Raw genomic sequence first — 23,318 nt, 5'->3', positions numbered from 1 at the left:
TCTTTGTTTTAAACTGATGCATAATAAGGTAAGAGTTACTATACAGACAAGTACCATTATGACTGAGCAGGTTGTATTTATATGTTTCAGAATACGTACAAATGTAAAAAAACAACTGAAACACTATGGTTTTGAAAGAAAGCAGGATAGGGCACATGGGAGGAGTTGAAGGAAGGAGAAGGGAAAGAAGAATGATGTAAATTATATTATAATCTTTAAAAATATTTTATAAAAGGTAAGAGTTAAATGTGTTCATGGGCTACCATGTGATTTATTTTCTTTTCATCCAATGTTGTATTCAGGAAAAATTCAGCTAAATCAGGTAAGAGATTTGTCTAGATGGAAATTGCACTGCAGTTTTAGTCACAGTTATTGTTTTTAAGTTGTTGACTTTAGTGTTCACTGATTTGGTAAATAACCAGAACGCACAAACCTTTTCCAGAACCACAGTTGTCTCAAAGAAAATTTAAATCTTTTACAAACAAAACTCTTTCAAATAAATTATAACTGACTGAGGAGGAAGTCTAGGGTTTCTTAAGGGCTGGGGTCACAGAAAAATGTAAATAGTTATGTGAAATTGTCTTAGTTACTTTTCCATTACTATGATAAGACACCATGGTCAAGGAAAGTTACAGAAGAAAACATTTATTTGGGACTTAGCAGGCCCATGGATTACAGTCCATGACCATCATGGTAGGAAACATGATAACAGGCAAGTAGGCATGGTGTTGGATCAGTAGCTGGGACCTCACGTTTTGAGATACAACCACAAGAGGGAGAGAGAGAGAAAGAGAGAGAGAGAGAGAGAGAGAGAGAGAGAGAGAGAGGAGAGAGAGACTAGGCTTGGAATGAGCTTTTGAAACTTCAAAGGCCACTCCCATTGACATACCTCCTCCACAAGGCCATACCTCCTAATCCTTCCCAAACAGTTCCATCAACTGGGGACCAAGTATTTTAATACATGTGCTGTGGGAAAATCTTTCTGTATGCTGTGAATATGCATTACTCTCATTGGTTAATAAGAAAAAAAAAACTGGTTGGCCTATAGCAAGGAAGAATAAGATTAGGTGGGAAACTCAAACTGAAAATGCTAGGGGGAAGAAGGGGAGTCAGAAAGATGCCAGCCAGTTACCCAAGAAGCAAGACATGATAGAGAACAGTTAAAGTCATGATCCATGTGGTAAGACAAAGATGAATAGAAATGGGTTAATTTAAATGTAAGAGTGAGCTAGTAACAAACCTGAGCTATTGACCGAGCATTTATAATTCATATTCAGTCTCTGAGTCAGTTATTTGGGACTGGGTGTTGGGACAGGAGATGCCCATTTACATACATGAGCCTATAGGGATCATTATTCAAACCTCTATAGGGACCCACTCCTTCCAGTTCCTGGGTAAGAGGATGACTCAGAGGCCGAGAAGCAGAGGGCCATCAATTCAGACAGCCCAAGAGTAAAATCCAATCAACCTCCTACAGCCCCTCCCACTCATAGAGCAAGACATTTCAGTGACAAATATTAAGCCAACTAAGAAGATCCGGACAGGCCAGAGCTAAGAGACAGCATGGTTCTCTTCTTCCCAGCATAAACTCTGATTAGGATTGGATGGAAGCTACTGCATCCCTCTCCGGGTTCTTCCCAAAGCACAGTCTTGAGAGTGGTTGTCACTATCGAGCTTTGTGGGGACACAAGAAAAAGTGCTGCACAGGTCCACTTAAGAGAACAACATCATCTCAGGATTTATTGTACAGATCCATGATTCTCAATAACAGTCTGTTAGGAAAAAGAGATATGAACAATTGACATGGAAAGCTTCCCAAAAGATGAAAAGTCTTGGCTCTCCTTGGAATGTGGGACTCAGAGATCAAACTGAGGTCCTCAAGAGCGGCAAGTGCCTTTACCCACCAAGCCATCTTGTGTGTCCTTCACTGTCCTAATTTGCTTCTGTGTGACAAACATTGCCTAAACCAACTTGGAGAGGGAAAGGTTTAAGTCATCTTATAGCTTTAGTCCATCATGAAGGAAAATCAGAGCAGGAATTCAAGCAGGACAGGAACCTGGAGGCAGAAGCTGAAGCCAAGACCATGTTCTGCTTACTGACTTGATTCCCATAGCCTGTCAATTTTCTTTTTTTATATGACCTAGGATCACCTGCCTGGGGAGGCACCACCCACAGTAGGCTGGACCTTCCCACAGCAATCATCAATCAAGAAAAATGTCCCACAGAATTACAGATGGAGACACTTGCTTAGTTAAGATCCCTCTCCCCAGAAGACTCTAGTCTGTATCAAGTTGACAAAAAAAAAAAAAGAAAGAAAGAAAGAAAAAAAAAAAACTAAGCACATACATCTTATGTTTTTGAGACAGGGTCTCACACCAAAGCTGGAGCTGACCATCAAGCCCCAGGGACCCTCCTTCCTGCCCTGGTACTGGGATTGCAGGTATGTACCACTAGGCCTGTCTTTTTATATGGGCGCTAGGAGTCTGGGCTTAGGTCCTCAGACTTACACAAGTGCTTTACCCACTGAGCCATCTCCCCAACCCACATCGTGCTGGTTTTGACATGGTTATATCCAAGTACATTATCTCAGAGGGCTGCATAATATTCCACGGAGTAGCTGGGTGTTCAGCTTGTGTCTTGCTTCAGTGTTAATAGCTCTACAACAAACAATGTTTTTACCATTGTTTCCTGAGGGCAATTCTTCAAAAGAGGTTGAAGAAAGTGAGCAGTCCTAGGTGATACGAATGAATAGGCCCTTTAATAAGGGTTGTGCTTTCCTGAAGATCCCTTAGCATGGATTTTATTTCTTTAATCTTGTTGAATTAACAAATATGGAATTTTATTTCATTATTGCTTTCATTTGCACTTACTTAATTTCTGGTCAAGCCAATAAGTTGCTCTTGTCCTGACTCATTTTCTCATTTAATCAATTAATCTTTATCAAGTCTGGCATGGAGGTCAGGCCCAGGTCAGCCACTGTCCCTTCTTCCCTCAGGAACCTTTTCTATGCCCATCATTGCTTCTTTACAAATTGCCTATTAAATTTTAACTGTGTACTTAGTAGAAGCTTCTATCATCTTTTAAACTTTGAATAAATACTTTATGTAAATTTAGACAATGATTCTTTTAAAAATACATTTATTGACTCAGTATGTGTGTGCACGTGGAGATAGGAGGACAACATGTGGCAGCTGGTTCTTTTCTTTTACCACATGGATTCTAGAGGCTGAGCTCAGAAAACTGGGCTTGGCGATAAAAGCATTTACCCACTGAGCCATCTTGGCAACCCTACACAATAAGACTATTATATTGCCAATATCATTTCTTTTCTTAGTTTGATGGTTTGGCTAAAATAGTTTCAATTTTTATATATTCAGAAGAGCAACGTGAAAATATTTTTAAAATGACCAGATAAAATGTTAATGTGTAATGTGATAAACCAGAACTATTTAGCTAAAAGATATTTAACACTCCTTTTATTGGTTAAGTCAGCTGCACCATTACACACTCACGCACACACACACACACACACACACACACACAACGATGAACTGCAGAGGAAGTGATTTGCCAATATACTATTGATATTTTCAAGTCCTTTCCTGGGTTTTTACAAACTACTGTCATGGGACTGGGGAATGTAGCTCAGCTGGTAGAGTACTCACCCCGCATGCACAAAGCTCTGAGTTCCATTCCTAGGCACAACACAAATGACTCATGAAGACACGAACAAGAAGCAAGGTTATTCTCATTTTACATAGGAAGGGTAGCCTGAACCAAATGAAAACCTCCATAAAACAAACAGACAAAAAAATCAGACTTCTTCAGTGGTCTTCACTGATGCTGTAGTTGTCCAGCTAAGTGACATCCTGGCCAGACCACGCAAGAATAATGTTTAAGACGTAGTTTTATACTGACATCCTGAAACTCTGGTGTCTGTTGCAGCAGTGCAAGCCACAAAGCCACCAGAAGAGTGCACATCTGAATTCTAGGCCCTCCCAGCAGGCCTTTTCTTCACTAGGTCTTCCTCTGACCCTGCAAAAACAGCAGCCCAGGGCCACCTGGTCCGCTGCCCGTTCTCCTCTCCTATGTCTCCTAGGCAGATACGGGTAACTGATTACCTCCAATGTTGCCCTTGGGCACTGAGTGGCTGTTGTAATTCACATTTGTTTTGGCACTCTTTCCAAGTCCATTAGCACCTGCTGGCCACCAATGGGCCACATCATTAGGTACTTTTAATCTTAGTGAAGAGAAAAATTTGTTTTAGCAATTGGTTAAGAGTTCATTTCAGTATATCAACACGGAGCTTCCCTGATATATAGGACCTCTGGGTACCCCCAAACAAATACTTTAAAGGACAGTTCAGAAAAGTCAATCCTGAGGTTTATCATGCTTAGACAGCAAGTCCTACATATTTTCAAGCAGTGGAGACAGTTAACATAGCAGGATGTGGGAAAGTGGGGATATCAAGTTCTACATTTGAGTTTTGTGTGCTCTGACTATCTAACCCATGTAAACAAACCCCAGAGTCACAGAGAAGAGAATTTAAATTGTGGGCACAATTACCCACATGAAAATGGTACTACTCTTTCTGGCAATTAAATAGTATATCCCAAGGCATTTTAAAACAATTTTTAAAATATTACATTAATTAATTGAGTTACATATGTGGTGTTCGCATGTGCGCATGCATGTGTGAACTGTGTATGTGTGTGTATGTGTGATGTGGGGGGGGCTATATGTGCTATGGTACACTGGCAGAGGTCAGAGGACAACTCATGAAAGTTGGTTCTCTCCTTCCACCATGTGGGTCTTGGGGATTGAACTCAAGTCATCAGACATGAAAGCAAGTGCCTTTACCCACTGAGACATTTTGCAGGCTTTCAAAGTGCTTTAAGGTCATGGCTGTCATTCTAGAATCCTGGACATTGGAAAGATGAACATTCTCTCTGTTCTTCCCCCAAACCCATCAATATTTTCTTGCAGAAAACAAAGAAAAGGATCTCTGTGTGCACAAAATGTGTAAGTCTGCGAAGACAATGTTTTCAAAGCTTAGAAATAGAAAAACAACTGTGTAAGCTCATCTGACACTGCTCACTGTTTGTAGGACATCTTTTCATTTAATATATATTAGAGCCATGACCCCAAAAGCTTATAGATTGGTAAATTGTCAGTTAGTTTTGCCTAGCAGAGGTGCAAATCATATGAATGAGGAAATCATCCAAAATGTCATATCTCTCCTACTCTGGAGGACAATAAACCTGATTTTATAAAACATGGGAACCAAACTTCAGCATCCTTCTGTGTTCCTCAGAGTATTTGTATTTCACGTTTCTTTAAGCCAGGCTTTGTATTGACTTGTCCTCTAATGTGTTAACTAAACTTTTGCCTTGCTCCTATCTGTGTGACATTTGTGCTTTGATATTGTAACAGCATAATGGGCTCTGATAGAGATTTGCAAAGTTGACATCAAAAGCAGACAATGACCTCCAGACAGGACAGTGAGTTGACTGAATCAATTCTATCACAAGTTGATGAGAAAGAGAAACTTGGAAGCTCCAAACCAATGTCAAATGTTGGGTGCCATCAAGACAACTCAGTAGAACTGTTTGCCATAAACACTGATGATCTGATTTTGAACCATGGAACCCTTGGTGGAAGAAGAAAATTGATCCCCAAAAGCTTGTCTTAGTTTTTCATGATAAACATAGAAATCAGCAGTGCCATGTGGTCTTATGCTCTCATGCTTTGTGGGACCTGATGGCATCTGTCTGTGGAAACAATCTCTACTTGTTTTACTAAGTTATATATAAGGGCTTGTATACTGTGGTCTGCTCCAAACTATGTGACTCTTCTAAGAGAAAGCAGAGTGAACAATCCATATTGAGGATGTAGCTTTATTTGTCCATTTTTAAAAAGATATCTTATTCTATTTGTGAGTGTGTGTGTGTGAGTTGTCTGTGTCTGTATGTCTGTGTGTCTGTGCAATTGTGTACAGGTGCCTACAGGGGGCATCTGATCTCCTATGGGCTATCTGGCATGGGTACTGGGAACTGAACACCCAGTTCTTTGTAAGAGCAGAAACACTCAACTCCTCAGCCATCTCTCCAACCCCTATTGTCTGTTTTTAATTTCCAGTGTTGTGCAGTCTGGTGCTATTATAAAATTCCAATGACTGTAACATATAACTAGAAAAATGAAACAAAAATGTCATTGAAAAGACATTCATTTTTAAAAATTATTAGATCTAAAGAGTCCAAATCACTCTATGAAACAGAAGCTTTTTTCCAACAATGTAAAAAGCTCCTAAGGGCTCACTCACCATTAGCATTAGCCTTAGGTGGAGGAAGGACACTGCATTCAGAACTTGCTAGAAGTACAAAACCTCTAGCCCTATCCCAGACTCACTGAAGCTCAATCTCTGATATGGGACCTAGCAACAGGACCTGAGTGATTTGGCTGCATGCTAAATTTTAAGACTCACTGGGAGTCACAATATCAGATGTCAAAGGGAACAGGTCTGTACAGAAACACAAATCTGAGGCGATGAACGGCAGTTATCCCTGGAAAGGAAAGGATTGAAGGAAGGACATCCCAACAGAAGCAACATAAACAATCCACTCATGAATGTATGCACACACATGGATGCATGCAGTTACACACATGTCCACACCCCCACAAATCTACATATTCTACACAAGGCTTCTACTAGCCAACATGGAGCAGGGTTTATTACTCTTCCAAATGCAGACAAAATCTTAATGAAACAATGACTTGAGGAAACAATAAATTACTTTCCCTGCCAACTACAAATGCAGCATTGTATATTAAATCCTAAGTGTATGAAGGTTTGCTCTTGAGCTCTCTGTTTTGTTTATAATGTATATTCCTATCTGTAACTCTGTCTCTCCATGCCATTTTGAATTGTGACATATTAAAATGTACATTAGTAACTAATGGGTTTACTCTTCCTTGACTTCCACAGATTGTTTGTGAAATTCATTCTTATCAACCAGTTTTAAAGTGACTTTATTATCATTGATAAAGTGTCCTTTCTATCAGTATTTCAACTGAAACTGTTAGCTTGGTTCCTACGAATTAGCTTGGTGGTGAAATAGAAAGACAAAAATAGGTTCAGTGACTTCAAGTTTGGCAGCAAGATAAGGTGTCTACTTCTGGGAAATAGTTGTAACATCTCATGCTCAGGCCTGCTGAAGAAATTAATAAAATTACCTGGGGGATGGCAGGTGCCCCAAAGAGCCATAGCTCATTCTCATCTCATTATTAAGCACTGTCTGATCTTTTTCTTCTCTACCTAATTAACAGTGTCTTTATTCAAATGACGATAAGAATGAAGAATAAAGCACCGTGTGTTTCCTTTTTATAGCTGTTTGGTCATGACAGGTATATTGTAAATATGGTTGTTTTTAATCAACATTATTTTGGAAAGAGATGTACTATGGGTTATATAATTTTACATACATAACTTCTGATTTCTTGGGTCTTACTAAAATTATCAATATGTTCAAAAGGAGGATTCATTTTTATAGATTTTTTTTATACTTGAGAAAAAATGCTTTTCATAGGCAACTAAAACAGAATAATTTGGGGCTAGAGAGATGGCTCAGCAGTTAAGAGCACTTGTTCTTGCAAAGGACCCAGGTTGTATTTCCAGCACACACAAGAAAGCTTACAACTGTCCATAACTCCAGTTCTGGGGGATGCAGCACACCATTTTTACATCTGAGAGCACTAGGCATGCATGTGGTGCATAGATATACATGCAAGCAAAAAGTCCTCATACACAGAAAATAAATACACCTAAGATTGTTTTAATCAAGATAATTAATCTGAACCAGAAAGGAGAGGCTATCCAGAGTCTGTGACATACCAGTCAAGAGCTTGAAGGCCAGAATGGATTACGTAAGCCACTTCCTCCTAACAGCCCCTATTCAAACTCACTTTAGTCAGAGAGGGCACGGGACCAGAAGTGTGTGGCAGAGACAAAAGAGACATTCAAAGGGCAAGTCTCATCAGCACTCGGTGAGTTCTTGAAGGTCTCTTCTATAGTAGAGCTGTGTTTGAAAATACCTCAACAAAGAATTACCATTCAGGAAAATCTGACCATAGCTCTACTCCTTCCCCTCTGCTCCCACCTCTCCTCATTTCCTTCACAATCCTGTCTTTGTGAATCAGTGGTCTGCTTGCTTCACCCTATCAATTTTATCTTTACCAGTTCCTTGTGCTTTAGAGCTGGAGCATGAAAAGAGAGTTGACAATGGTCAAGTGCTGCTGTTGACTGCAAAGGCAGCAGGGTTGGCAACTTGGTCCTAGCTCAGGGCAGCAGAGACAGGCCTCATTGGGAAGGCTGCAGACAGAGAGCTCAGGGCATCTGCAATGAATAAAGCATTCTGCAGTCAACTCACGTCTTACCACTTTGTTATTTTTAATTTAGACAAAGAACTTTCCCTGGTCCTTTGTGTATGTTCTGTTTCTTCCACTGGGCGTCTGCTGGAGCTGTTATTTTAACTCTCTCTCTCTTTAATGAGGTATCTCGTTAGGCTTTGTTTCATGTGTCTTGTATCTTTCACTTTTATTTAATGAAGATGAGGAAGCACATGAGAGCATCTTTCCCCTGGAAGATCTGGGCTGTTCTGTTGGACAGATCTTGATCAGACACTGCTTAATGTTCCTGAGGGGAGAACCTGGTCAGAGGCCCCAGTATAGAGCAGTAGCTGTGTGGAATATGAGTGTAAGTCAGTGACAGCTGAGGGCTGGTCGGATATGTGGGAATCCTTCTTGAGTTTTCCCAAATGAATGATCATCTTTCCTGGACTTTTTTTTCCTTTGAATACAGATGTTATTTCAATGCCTTGGAGAGTTAATGATCATAATAGTGACTGCACTGGAAATCATACTTAGAACATCATCTGGCCTTACATTTCAGAAGTTTGAAGTGCTACCAGTCCAGCCTCAGCATCTTCCCCTGGATGCTAATTTACACACATATGCCACACCTTCAATTAATTCTAGGAAGACTTTAACTATAAAATTGTTGGCTTTTTAACAACTATTTATTTTGACCAGCAATCTGGGCTAGAGCGGGCCTTGGACAGTGAACTCCATGAGAGCAGGAGTGGATCCAGACCAGGGTCATTTGCAGAAGCAGGACTGGACCAGTGACCTAGGCCAGAGCAGGCCTGAGGTAGTGAGCTCCACGGGAGGGAGACTGAACCAGCTACCTAGGCCGGAGTGGGCCTGAGAAAGCAAGCTCCACGGGACCAGGAGCAGATTCAGGCCAGGGACATTTGCAGATGCAGGACTGAGCCAGCAACCTGGGCTAGAGCAGACCTGAGAGCAAACTCCACAGGAACAGGTACAGGGGAGTAACTGCTGAGTGAGTGGGCCTTCATGGGATTAGACCTAAGTCAGGACCACTGTGGGTCTGGGCATGAGTCTAGGACCTCTGAGGAACTACACCTGAGCTAGGACCCTGCAGGTGTAGGCATGAATCTGGGACCTCCAAGAGAGTAGGTAGGAACCAGAGATCTCTGCAGGTCCTTGCATGAGTCTGGGACTTCTCAGGGAGTAAGCATGAGCCAGGACCTCTGTGGCCTGGGCATTGGTCTGAGACATCAAAAGGGATAGGCAGGGCCCAGAAATATCTGCAGGTCCGAGCATGAATCTGGGACCTCTGAGGGAGTAAGCCTGAGCTAGGTCCTCTGCAAGTCTGGGTGCACCTGAGCCTGAAAACTCTGAGGGAGTAGATCAGAGTCAGAGTTCTTTACAGGACCAAACCCAAGCCAAGGACCTCTGTAGGAATGGATCCAGACCAGGGACATTTACAGAAATAGGTCTGAGCCAATAACATAGGCTAGAGCAGGCCTGAGACAGCAAACTCCAAAGGAGCAGAGCAAAGCACAGGAACGCTGAGTGACCTCTAGGAACACGGAGTGACCAACGAGGTAACTAGAACCATGGCACTGATGGTACCACAAGGAACAACCACCTGAGCCTTGGATTCACTGGCACCTAGAAGATTATTCAACAGAATCACAGACAGCCCCAACCACACTTATTAGAGGAAAAGATGAATAGAAAAGGTAAGAACACACGCAATACCACAAAGAGCAACACAACACCAGTAAAACCTAAAGACCCTACAACAGCAAGACTTGAACAGCCAAATATAGAAGAAGCAGAAGAAAATGACCTAAAAAATAACTTCAGAAGAATGTTTTAAACTCTTAAAAAGGAAGCAAAAAATTCCCTCAAAGAAATGGAGGAAAAGACAAACAAAAATTGGAAGACATCAGCAAATCCCTTAAAGAAAACCAAGAAAAAAAATCAAACATATGAAAAAAACTATTCATGACTTGAAAACTGAAATAGAGACAATAAAGAAAACACAAGCTGAGGGAATTATAGAAACAGAAATCATGAGAAAACGATCAGGAACCACAAACTCAAGCATAAACAGCAGAATACACGAGATGGAGGAGAGAATCTCGTGCGCTGAAGATACAATAGAGGAAATAGATTCATCCATTAAAGAAAACATTAAATCTAACAAAAGCTTAACCCAAAATATCCAAGAAATATGGGACACCATGAAAAGGCCAAACCTAAAAATAATAGATATAGAAGAAGGAGAAGTTCAACTCAAAAGCACAGAAAATATATTCAACAAAATCATAGAAGGAAACTTTCCCAACCTAACGATAGATATGCCTATGAAGATACAAGAAGCTTATAGAACACCAAACAGACTGGATCCAAAAAAAAAAAAAAAAATTCCCCTCGAAACGTAATAATCAAAACACTAAACTTACAGAATAAAGAAAGAATATTAAGCACTGCAAAGGAAAAAGGCCAAGTAACATATAAAGGCAGACCTATCAGAATTACACCTGACTTCATTGGAAAACAATGAAAGCCAGAAGGTTTTGGTCAAGCGTTATGCAGACGTTAAGAGACCATAGACGCCAGCCCAGACTATTATACCCAGCAAAACTTTTATTCACCATAGAAGGACAAAACAAGATAATCTATGACAAAACTAGATTTAACCAATACCTAGCCACAAACCCAGCCCTACAAAAAATACTAGAAGAAAAACTCCAATCCAAGGAAATTGGCTACATCAACAAAAACACAGACAATTGATGATCTCATTACAGCAAACCCCAAAGAAGGGGAAAACACACAAATTACAATCAGCAACAATGAAAACTAAATTAACAGGACATAGCAAGCACTGGTCATTAATATCCCTTAATATAAATGGGCTCAACTCACCTATAAAAAGGCACAGGCTAACAGATTGGATATGAAAACAGAATCCATCCCACTTCTGCATACAAGAAACATATCTCAACCTCAAAGACAGACATCACCTCAGAGTAAAGGGTTGGGAAAAAATATTCCAATCAAATATACCTAAGAAACAAGCTGGTGTGGCTATCCTAATATCTAACAAAATAGACTTCAAGCTAAAATCAGTCAAAAGAGACAAAGAAGGTCACTTCATATTAGTCACAGGAAAAATCCATCAAGAGGAAATCTCAATACTGAACATCTATGCCCCAAATACAAGGGTACCCTCACATGTAAAGAAAAGCTTCTAAAACTTAAATCATACATTAAACCACACACTAAGAGTGAGAGAATTCAACACTCCACTCTCACCAATTCACCCAAGAGAACTAGAAGGCAAGAAATAATCAAACTGAGAGCTGAAATCAACAAAATAGAAACAAAAGAAAACAACACAAAGAATCAATGAATTGGTTCTTTGAGAAGAAAAACAAAATAGACAAATCTTTATCCAAACTTACCAAAACGCAGAGAGAGAATATCCAAATTAACAAAATCAGAAATGAAAAAGGGGACCTAACAACAGATACAGAGGAAATACAGAGAATTATCAGGTCATATTTTGAAAACCTCTACTCCACAAAATTGGAAAACTTAAAGGAAATGGATAACTTTCTGGATAAATATCACTTACCAAAATTAAATCAAGACCAGATAAGCAAATTAAACACACCTATAACTGCTGAAGAAATAGAAAGAGTTATCAAAGTCTCCCAATCAAAAGAAAGCCCAGGACCAGAGGGTTTCAGCTCAGAATTCTACAAGATTTTCAAAGAAGAACTAATACCAATACTCCTCAAATTATTCCACACAATAGAAACAGAAGGAACATTGCCAAACTCTTTTTATGAGGCTACAATTACCCTGATACCCAAACCACAGAAAGACATTACTAAGAAAGAGAATTACAGACCAATCTCACTCATGAACATTGATGCAAAAATACTAAATAAAACACTGGCAAATCGAATCCAAGAACACATCAGAACCATGATTCACCATGATCAAGTCAGCTTCATCACAGAGATGCAAGGAAGGTTCAACATACAAAAATCTGTCAACATAATCCACCTTATAAACAAGCTGAAAAATAAAAAACACATGATCATCTCATTAGATGCCGAAATAGCCTTCAACAAAATACAACATTCTTTCATGATAAAGGTCTTGGAGAGAGCAGAGATACAAGGAACGTACCTAAACATAATAAAGGCAATATACAGCAAGCCCACAGCCAACATCAAACTAAATGGAGAGGAACTCCCAGCGATTTCATTGAAATCAGGAACAAGATAAGGTTGTCCACTCTCTCCATATCTATTCAATATAGTTCTTGAAGTCCTAGCTAGAGCAATAAGACACTAAAGGGAGATCAAGGGGATACAAATCAGAAAAGAAGTCAAACTCTCACTATTTGCTGATGATATGATGGTTTACATAAGCGACCCCCCAAAATTCTACCAAGGAACTTCTACAACTCATAAACACTTTCAGTAATATATCAGGATGCAAGAATAACTTGAAAAAATCAGTAGCTCCTGTACACAGATGATAAAAGGGCTGAGAAAAAAAATCAGAGAAACATCACCCTTCACAATAGCCACAAATAGTATAAAATATCTTGGAGTAACTCTAACTATACAAGTGAAGGACTTGAATGACAAGAACTTTAAATCTTTGAAGAAGGAAATTGAAGAAGATACCAGAAAGTGGAAAGATCTCCCATGTTCTTGAGTAGGTAGAATTAACATAGTAAAAATGGCAATCTTACAAAAAGTATCTACAGACTCAATGCAATGCCCATCAAAATCCCAGAAAAATTCTTCACAGACCTCGAAAGAACAGTATTCATCTTCATATAGAAAAGCAAAAAACCCAGGATATCTAAAACAATCCTGTACAGTAAAAGAACTTTTGGAGGCATCACAATTCCTGACTTCAAACGCTACTACAGAGCTACAGTAATGAAAACAGCCCAGTATTGACATAAAAACAGACAGGAGGACCAATGGAACTGAATAGAAGACTCAGATATTTATACACACACATTCAAACACCTGATTTTTGACAAAGAAGCAAAAAGTATCAAATGGAAAAAAGAAAGCATATTTAACAAATGGTGCTGGTATAACTGGATATCAACATTTAGAAGAATGAAAACAGATTCATATCTATCACAATGCACAAAACTCATGTCCAAATGGATCAAAGACCTCAACATAAAGCCAGCCGCACTGAAACTCATCCAAGAGAAAGTAGGAAGAACACTTGAATGCATTGGCACAGGATACCACTTCATAAATATAACCCCAGTAGCACAGACACTGAGATGAACAATTAATAAATGGAACCTCCTGAAACTGAAAAGCTTCTGTAAAGCAAAAGTCATGGTCAACAAGACAAAACGACAGCCTACAGAATGGGAAACAATCTTCACGAATCCCACATCAGACAGAGGTCTGATCTCCAAAATATACAAAGAACTCAAGAAATTGGTCATCAAAAGAACAAATAATCCAATAAAAAAAGGAATACAGACCTAAACAGAGAACTCTCAACAGAGGAATCTAAAATGGCTGAAAGACACTTAAGGAAATGTTCAACATCCTTAGTCATCAGAGAAATGCAAATCAAAACAACTCTGAGATTCCATCTTACACCTGTAAGAATGGCCAAGATCAAAAACATTGATGACAACTTATGCTGGAGAGGTTGTGGGAACACTTCTGCATTGCTGGTGGGAAATGGAAGCTAGTATAGCACCTTTGAATGTCAGTGTGGTGATTTCTCAGAAAATTAGGAAACAACCTTCCTCAAGACCCAGTAATACCACTTTTGGGTATATATCCAAAGGATCCTCAATCGTCTCACAAGGATATGTGCTCAACAATGTTCATAGCAGCTTTGTTTGTCATAATCAAAACCTGGAAACAACCTAAATGCCCCTCGACCAAAGAATGGATAAGGAAAATGTGGTACATTTACACAATGGAGTACTGCACAGCAGAAAAAATAACGACATCTTGAATTTTGCGGCAAATGGATGGAGCTAGAAAATATCATCTTGAGTGAGGTAACACAGACCCAGAAAGACACTTATCACATGTACTCATTCATAAGTGGCTTTTAAACATAAAGCAAAGAAAACCAGCGCACAAATCACAATCCCAGAGAACCTAGACAACAATGAGGACACTAAGAGAGACATACATAGATCTAATCTACATGGGAGGTAGAAAAAGACAAGATCTCCTGAGTAAATTGGGAGCATGGGAACCTTGGGAGAGGGTTGAAGAGGTAGGGAGGGGAGCAGAGAAAAATGTAGAGCTCAATAAAAATCATTTAAAAAATTTATTTTACTAGTTCAAGTATTCCCGCCATCATTTTAAAGTTAAGAAATTATATATTAAAGTAATAAACTAAGTCTCATTCTAGAACTGGGTCAACTTGATCTGGAATTATTTTTCAAAACTTATTTAAACCTTCTAATTTCTTTTTTGATTCTATAATTAATAAACATGCTAACCTAATTAAGGCTAGTCTCCACATTACCATGTAATCTCTTTTTATCTTTCTCCCTTTTTTACTATTTCTGGAAACACCCTCGATTGTGACATAGCAGTTTCCTATGACACAGCTTTGGTTTCCTGGACTTTGTCCCTTGTAGACTACTATTCAGGTAGCAGCTTTTGTTGCTTTGTTACTTCTTATTGGTATTTTAATGTCGTCTCCGATCAGACTACTTTAAAGTTTGTTGAATTTTTTGTCCTATTCTCCTGTAGATTTGTTCTTTAGAGTCATGACTTTTAAAAATGAAGTGGATACTTTGGAAAATTCCTCTCGGACTTGGCACATTGGAGGCTGAGGTTATGTTGCTTGGAGGCATTTGTCCATTTCTGCAGGTGTTTTCATAGCCTCAAGAATCTATCTACATTGCATTGTGTCTTAGAAGTAACCACATTCCACTTACAAATTCTAGTCTTTGGAAATGAGCACACATACAACAACTATAGATCAATTTTCACAGATAGCAAAATTCCTTCAACAAATGATGGCCTTTATCTGACAGCAGCGTGCATCCTGTGGGGTTTGTTGGAAAATGAGCCTCTATCCAATAGATAAGGTTCTGCTTCATGGAGCATTTACACTTAAATATGATAACTCATCTCCTTTATTCAGAATATATGGTAGCAAAACTGTGGCTTATTGAGAACTGAAAGCACAGGCAACTCCCAACACCCTTGACAAGCACTGTGATAGTGACCTGAGTTCACAGGGCATAACCTTAAGCAAACCATAGCAATATATTCCATAATATATGCATATGAAAATATATTTTAAAATAACAGAAAACAATAAGCAATCTGTTTCTATTAATTACTCTGCGTAAGGGAAATGTTCCTATACAACGTAAGAAATGAAGAAGCCACACAAGATAAACATGTGACTAAAAATGAAAACAAAACAAAACCATTATAACCAAACTAAAGAGCAATGATAGTCAGGGAAATAGATAACTGTATTAAAGAGAGCAAAGCCATATTGTCACCCAACTAAAATGCAATGCAAATTGAGGAAGAAGCCAAATAGCCTTGTAGAAACATAGGCAAAGGATGAGAAATGAGAGCTCACAGAAGAGAATATGCAAAAGATTGATTAAAACATATGAAAATACTCTCAGCCACCCCAGATTTCAAGAGGATGCAAATCCGAGAACATTCATTTTCATGTCTGTTTGCACAAGCCACACAGCCCATGCTCTCACAGCAGACCTCATGGTCACCTTCCTAACACACTTTGTGTGACACCCACTACTTGGGTTAGTAGACTATGACCCAGAGACACACTGGAGCACCTCGGCCTCCAGCGCCAAGGCAAAATGTTTTGCCGTGTACCAAAAGTTATAGAAAACAACAGCTAAATACACATATCACTTTAAAAGTTTTCAAGTCACCTTGAAAAAACAAAATTCGCCAAATGACAGCAAAAAGCAAAGGCAACATTTCTGAGTGGAGTCATGAAGGTTTTGTGTTCATCTTAGGGTGCCAGTACCTTGCATTCACCTTCAGGTTTAAAGCAAATGGGTTCGAAATTCAAACCTTGGCTAGTAAGATTTTTCTCAGTGGAGAAGAGATGGGGAGGAGATTTTTCTCTCCTGTAAACTTTTTTTTTATTCTTTTTTAATTAAAATTTCCACCTGCTCCCCGTTTCCCATTTCCCTCCCCTCCTCCCAAATATTGCCCCCTTCCCCCAGTCCCCTCCCCCTATCCCCACTCCTCTTCTCTTCCCCCCACACCATTCCCCCTCCCTCTCGATATTGAAGAGCAGTCCAAATTCTCTGCCCTGCGGGAAGACGAAGGTCTTCTATCTATGTCCAGGAAGGTGAGCGTCTAAACAGGCTAAGCACCCACAAAGCCAGTTCATGTATTAGGATCGAAACCTAGTGCCATTGTCCTTGGCTTCTCATCAGCCTTCATTGTCCGCCATGCTCAGAGAGAGCACCCAGGAAGCAAACAGGCTTATGGAATTAGGGAATTGGATGAGGTGGGCTCTGCTCGTGGTGACTAACTGTGGTCGGGGTTATCCTGCATCACAGCCTCCAAACTAAAGAGGCTTTGAAGGGGTAAGGCCTTCCCAGATGAAAGAAGAGAATTAGAAAGGAAGAAAGTCTGTTCTCAGTTCACCCTGCACCGCTGCCTGAAACCCACGCTGCCCTCTGACTGAACGGCTACACCCCTGAATCACTCTCTGCTTTCTGATTTGGCTCCTTGTCTTTCTGGGGATTGCGACAAGAGTTCGGACCTGTCTTTCACAGTCAGGTATTCAATGAATCATCCAACAAAACTAAGACACTTGCACACAGGATATCCCGTACCTAGTTAACACTGCAAAGCTAGGAGTTTGAATAATCAGGGTAGTGCTACTTTTAAAAGGAAGAAAAAAGACAAAATAAAAAAAGGCAAGATGGCTACAAGTCCTTTCTTCTCTCAAGTAAACCAAAAGAAGATGACGCTGAGCCCCCTTCTAGCAGTGAATACCATTTACCTGCAGGTTACACATTTCTACTACCTACACCTGGAATGTTCTACATTGTGCTCCAGGCCCGGGAATAGAAATAAATGCAGCACAGACAATTGCTGTTTCTGAATGCTTGTCCTCCCCAAGCACAATGTGTATGTGCGCTTGCATATATATGTATATATATTAATTTTAAAATAATAGCTTCAGGCTTGGGGAATGGCTCAGTAAAGTGTTTGCCACAAAAGCAAAGGACTTGAACTCGGATCCCTAGCACCTGTGTAAAAAGCCAGGCATGGTGTTTTGTAGCTGTAACTCTAGTGCTAGGGACTCGGGACAGGATAATCTCGGGGGCTCACTGGCAAGCTATTCTTGCCTAATCAGTAAGTTACAGGTTTGGTAAGAAAACCTATCCCAGAAAATAAGGTGGGTAGCAGTAGAGGAAGACATTCAACATTGATCTCTGGCTTCTACCAGTGCAGCACACACGGACACACCTCCACACACCCCCACATAGCTTTATTGGGATACAACACAAAGTTTCATGTCCATCATTCTTATTACAGTCCTGGATATTTTCACAGCAGAATCATATTCATTTTTTCCTGCCTCCCACCAGCTCTCAATAAAACTCATCTATTCTGTGCATTGTCCTCTTTTGAATATGTCAACGAGTAAAAAGACACAGTATGTGGTTTCTGTCACAGCATGGTGTTCTCAGGATTCATCCATGTTGAAACACGCATCACTATGTCCCTCCTTCTTCAGATGAATAAAACAGACCACAGTTTTTGTTAGCCAGTCATCAGCTGGTGGTCACTAGGTTCTTTCCACCATCTTGCTTGTTTTTAGTAAGCTTAGGAGGCTGAATAAAGCAGGCTTCAGCTCTGAACTCAAGCAAAACCGACATTAGTAAATGCAATTACTGCTCTGTCTGCTTTTGTGCCCAGTCTTTGTTTACTGTGCTGCTCCAAAAGTATGATAACAGAGCTGTCAACTATAATAACATGGGATTCTTAAAAAAAATGTTATACTATTAATGAGAAAAAAGAAAGGAAAAGGACCAAAAACCTAACTGAATAAAATTCACGAAGAGGCAAACAAAATTAACTACAACTTCTCAATGTGATTATGCTAGAATGGGGAGGGGATCTGGCTTATCACTGTGATAAAGCAATTTGTGGGTGGACATCATTATTATATTTATTGTGGCTATGGTTTCATGCTGTTCACATTCATCAAATCATACTCTTTAAATGTACCATTTATTATGTATCAATAAACGTAAGAAGTAACAATTTTATAAAGTGAGTCTTTGGACAAATCTAATTGGAAGTTTTCTGTTTAGCTTTGTTTTTGAGACAAGATCTTGCTACATAATCCAGGTTCACTTCTAATTTGTGATTCTCTCATTTCCGTTTCCCTCGTGATGGGATTGCAGGAATGTCCTTCCATACCCCAGTCCACAGTCACATTCCAAACGTCCAATGCATGCATCATTTATCGGTTATTCTTTAACTATGGTGTTTAAATACAGACACATATCTCCTAAATATATTGTGACTATTGGATGGAAAGTAATGCCTTCATTTGGCATATGCAATGTCAATTAATTTTTAAGTAAGTCAAATTATTCTCCTGGTATCCATGAGGAGAATCTGAAGTAAAGTTCAGTAAGTCACCAAGGGTCATAGGCATTATCACGTTGAGACTATTTATCCCATGCCTGATATCCATGTTGTTTTTCTCCTTCCCAGGTCTTTCATGGTTCCTGTTATATCCTCAACTCTGCCCACCAGGATTTACAAGCTTAGGGAATGTTCTGATCCAAAGAAGACATTTACAGTACAGAGTAGGATTGCACATTTGCTTTCTTTTGACTTATTTCCCAGTGCATTTGCTGATTATGAAGGTGCACCCAACTCAAAGGATCCACTCATTTTCAGTAGTTCAAAGAAGTTCATCTAGGTTGATCAAAGTAAGAAATAGTGATTCTTTCAGCAAATGAATGAAAACAATTGAACTGATATTAAAAAAAAAAGAGCAAACAAAAACCTGGCCCCTCAGCCATCTAGCTGGACCTGTCAATTCTTTTGAATATCAGCCGTTCCTTTAACTGTGAGGAATCCCTGACTGTGGGCTACAAAAATTTCTCAGTGATGCTCAGCTGAAAAATTCTACTATGTTTATTGAAGTTGCCTTCCCAGCTCTGAATGAGACAAGAATGAGGGTGATCTCAAGATCCTGTGACCTCCTCCAAGTCATCATTCACCAAACAGCTCTGCTCAAATGCTACCATTGTATTTTGGTTCGTTTGAACATGGGCTATGGCCTTGATTAAGTTAAATTAATAGAAACATGAACATTTACTAAAACAATATTTTTTGGGGGCGGAAGGGTTACATTAGGGTTAAGTGCAGCCATTTGTTTCATTGAAGCCTTTTTTCCTAGGTGGACCAGGCTCGATATCTCCCATTTATTGTCCCCCTGGTTCTGTGCCCCCAGGAAACTAAACCATATGGACTCCATAGCAGGTAGCCTGGCTCCTTGCCTGCCAGGGGTCTTGGCCTGCAGGGACTGTGAGAAAGTCAGAGGGAAGAGGGAGAATCAATTCTGGCTTCTTATTTCCTGGGACTTCTGTTTACAGGATCATCATAATATGACCAGACTCCTTTCCTGGTGGCTTCAGCTCCTCTTTGATGGTTCTCTCCTCATTTCTGTCATTGCTTCAGGACAACCTGAACAATTCTTTATTATTTTCCCTAGACTCTGCCCATTTCCTTGAAGATCACTCCCCATATTAAGCTCTACTAAAATGAACCAATTTGAGGGTTCCATCTGTTTCCAATTCAGTTGGCATTTTCTTCAGCTTGAAGACCCAGAAACTTATTCATAATATAAACTCATTCTAAGTCCTCAGTTTACATGAAATCACTGGTATTCTTGACATCAATAGGTGAAGGGTGTGTGTGTGTGTGTGTGTGTGTGTGTGTGTGTGTGTGTGTGATGTAGGGGTCCACTAGCACAGATTCAGCCTCATTCCCCCACACACACTGGTGGCTGTCAGATAACACATCCTCATAGACTTCTGATCACAGGGAAGGAGATGGGCATGTTTTCCAGATTTCCAGTATGAGAAATGCAGAGTATCTTGAGGTTGAAGGGCCCTGCTCCTCTCACATTAGTAAACCGTATTTCCACACTGGCTTTAACCTTTTTATAAGCAGTTTCCTATCAGACTGAGGCCTTAAATAACTGTGCGGGAGGTTCTAATTATCAAACATAAAAGAAATGACTGTGTAATACAATGAACTGGCAAAGCTAAGGTTTTGTGGAGGCTCCCTGTGTTTTGTCTCATTGGGAGGTACCATTACATATAGTGAAAAATACTATAAAACTGAAATATGAGTCTTGAGTAATGAATAAATTATAATCTCAAAACTTCAACCTACTAGTAAGATATTCTCTTTTTAAAAAAGGGTGAATTCTGAGTCTGTCTAAATCCAGAAGCAAACACCTCCAACTCTCAGAATCACCTACACAGTACCATTCTAAAAGAGATATAGCAATAATAGTTGTCTTAAGCTCTTACATAGTTTTTCTTTAATAAAGACAAAATGTTTTAGTATGAATTGATAGAGCTCTTTGGATGACAAGCTAAACTGTTGAAGTGCTAATATGATGCTGTGTGTATGTGGCGGGGGGATAGAAGAAGGCGGGGGGGGGGGAGAGGAGAGAGCCACTGGACTAACTCAGTCTATCCTTGTGTTCATTGTGGGCACAAGAGGAGCTTGATGGACTCTGAAAGTAGATCTGGGAAGAAAAACTGGGGAACTCTGGTAGCTTCCTCAGGATCAGATGGCTCCCAAGCTCTCGTTTCTAATTCTCCACAAGGGTGGCAACTCCATCCTAAGCTCTCGTTTCTAATTCTCCACAAGGGTGGTAACTCCATCCTTTTGACTTTTCCTAGTTCAATGAAGCATCAGCGAAGAGTGCCATCTGCATTGGAGTCACATTTTATAATTTATAAAGTGTTTTCCTGCTCACTCTGTCAGCTGTTGCTTGTCATAGCTCAGATACAGTAAGAGCTACCATAACCCCAGCTTACAGGTGAGAGAACTGAAGCCCGGAGGTGTTGGTCAGAGCTCCTTTAGTAACAGCTTGGGTTAAATTGGGCAAAAAGTGGAAATGTGCTGGCTCACACAGGCCGGATTCTTGGAGCCCAGCTGTTTCTAGGCATGCTGGACCTCATTCTTTTCCCTGCATTGTCTCTATTCTTTTATTCTTTCCATTTTCTCTCCTTCTCTTTTCCCTCCCTCCCTGGCTTTCTGTCCCCCACTCTCCTCCCCACTGTGCTTTGGATTCATCATCTAAATAGACTGGAACATAGCCAGACACAATTCCTACTCCCTCAAGTCCAGAAAAGATGGGATCTTCCCTTGCTCAACTTTTAGATGACCCAAAGAACTCTCTGACCCCTGCTGGTCACATGCCAGTTCTTTAAATTAACTCCATGGTCTAGGGATGAAAATGTACGGCTTTATCAGTCTGGCTTGAGGTCTCACCTTGCACTCAGAATTACCTAAAGAAATAAAATGGGCGCAGAACAGCCACTGGGAAAACTGAAAGGAGAGAGCTGGCTCCCCCAATTTGCACTGTCTTAAATAACTTGACACTGTCAGAATCAGGATGACTGTGTAATCAAGTCTTGAGAATTCACTGACCCTTTTAATCGGTCACTTCAGCAACCATAGAAGTGTGGTTAACCTCATCTTCAAAATCATCAAGTGCTCTGAGTGGTAGTTTGAATAAGAATTAGTGTAGGAGGTCCTTCTGTACTTGTGCTGATTTCATTGGTTGAATAAAGAAGCTGCTTTGGCCTTTTGATAGGGCAGAACTTAGGTGGGAAGAGTAGACTGAACAGAATCCTGAGGGGAAGAAGACAAGCTGGGAGAGCCAGCTGCCAGGTCAGACATGCTGAATCTTTCCCCGGTAAGCCACAGCCTCGTGGTGACATACAGATTATTAGAAATGGGTTGAATCAAGATGTGAGAGTTAGCCAATAAGAGGCTAGAGCTAATGGGCCAGGCAGTGATTTAATTAATACAGATTTCTGTGTGGTTATTTCGGAGGTTAAGCTAGCTGGGCCGGGAACACAGCCCGCTCTTCCTACAACAAAGAAGGATCATGTATTTGAATGCTTAGGGAGGTGAACTTTGAGGTTTTAGAAGCTCAAGCCAGGCCCAGAGACTCTCTCTCTTCCTGCTCTCTGAGACCCCAAATGTAGAACTCTCAGCTCCTTCTTCAGCACCATGACTGTCTGCATGCCACCACACCACATACCCTCCATGATAATGGACTAAACCTCTGAACTGCAAGCAAGCCCCAATTAAATATTTTCCTTTTTAAGAGTTATCATGCTGGGCGGTGGTGGCGCACACCTTTAATCCCAGCACTCAGGAGGCAGAGGCAGGCGGATCTCTGGGAGTTCGAGGCCAGCCTGGTCTACAAGAGCTAGTTCCAGGCCAGGTTCCAAAGCTACAGAGAAACCCTGTCTCGAAAAACCAAAAAAAAAAAAAAAAAAAAAAAAAAAAAGAGTTATCATGGTCCAAAAATGACCTCAGATAAGACTCCTAGCAATAGTAGAGAGGGTTCCTGAATTGGCCTTACCCTGTAATCTGATTGGTGAATACCCCAACTATCATCATAGAGCCTTCATCTAGTAACTGATGGAACCAGATGCAGAGATCCAGAGCCAAACACCAGGCTCAACTTCAGGAATCCAGTAAAAGAGAGAGAGGAGGAATTATATGAGCAAGGGAGGTCGAAATCATGACAGAAAAACCTACAGACAGCTAAACCAAGCTTGTGGGAACTCACAAACTCTAGACCAACAGTTGTGGAGCCTGCTTGGGATGAAACCA

The 23,318-nt window shown here is 40.2% G+C and overlaps 1 protein-coding gene across 3 annotated transcripts in view; it reads right to left on the bottom strand.

Moving 5' to 3' along the window:
- Positions 1–23,318, bottom strand: part of Gng2 (G protein subunit gamma 2) — a 114,743-nt gene that overhangs the window by 56,904 nt on the left and 34,521 nt on the right. Inside the window, exon 1 of one of the 3 annotated variants that reach the window (XM_057786641.1) lies at positions 8,234–8,327. The exons of the other annotated variants lie outside the window; for them this stretch is intronic. The gene's annotated coding sequence lies outside the window, so the exon portion shown is untranslated. Of the gene's footprint in view, positions 1–8,233; positions 8,328–23,318 lie in introns of those variants that run through there. 3 annotated transcript variants of the gene reach the window in all.

This window comes from Chionomys nivalis, chromosome 12 (assembly GCF_950005125.1).
Source record: "Chionomys nivalis chromosome 12, mChiNiv1.1, whole genome shotgun sequence".
Classification (NCBI taxonomy): Eukaryota; Metazoa; Chordata; class Mammalia; order Rodentia; family Cricetidae; genus Chionomys; species Chionomys nivalis.
This window is presented reverse-complemented; position numbering and strand designations above follow the sequence as displayed.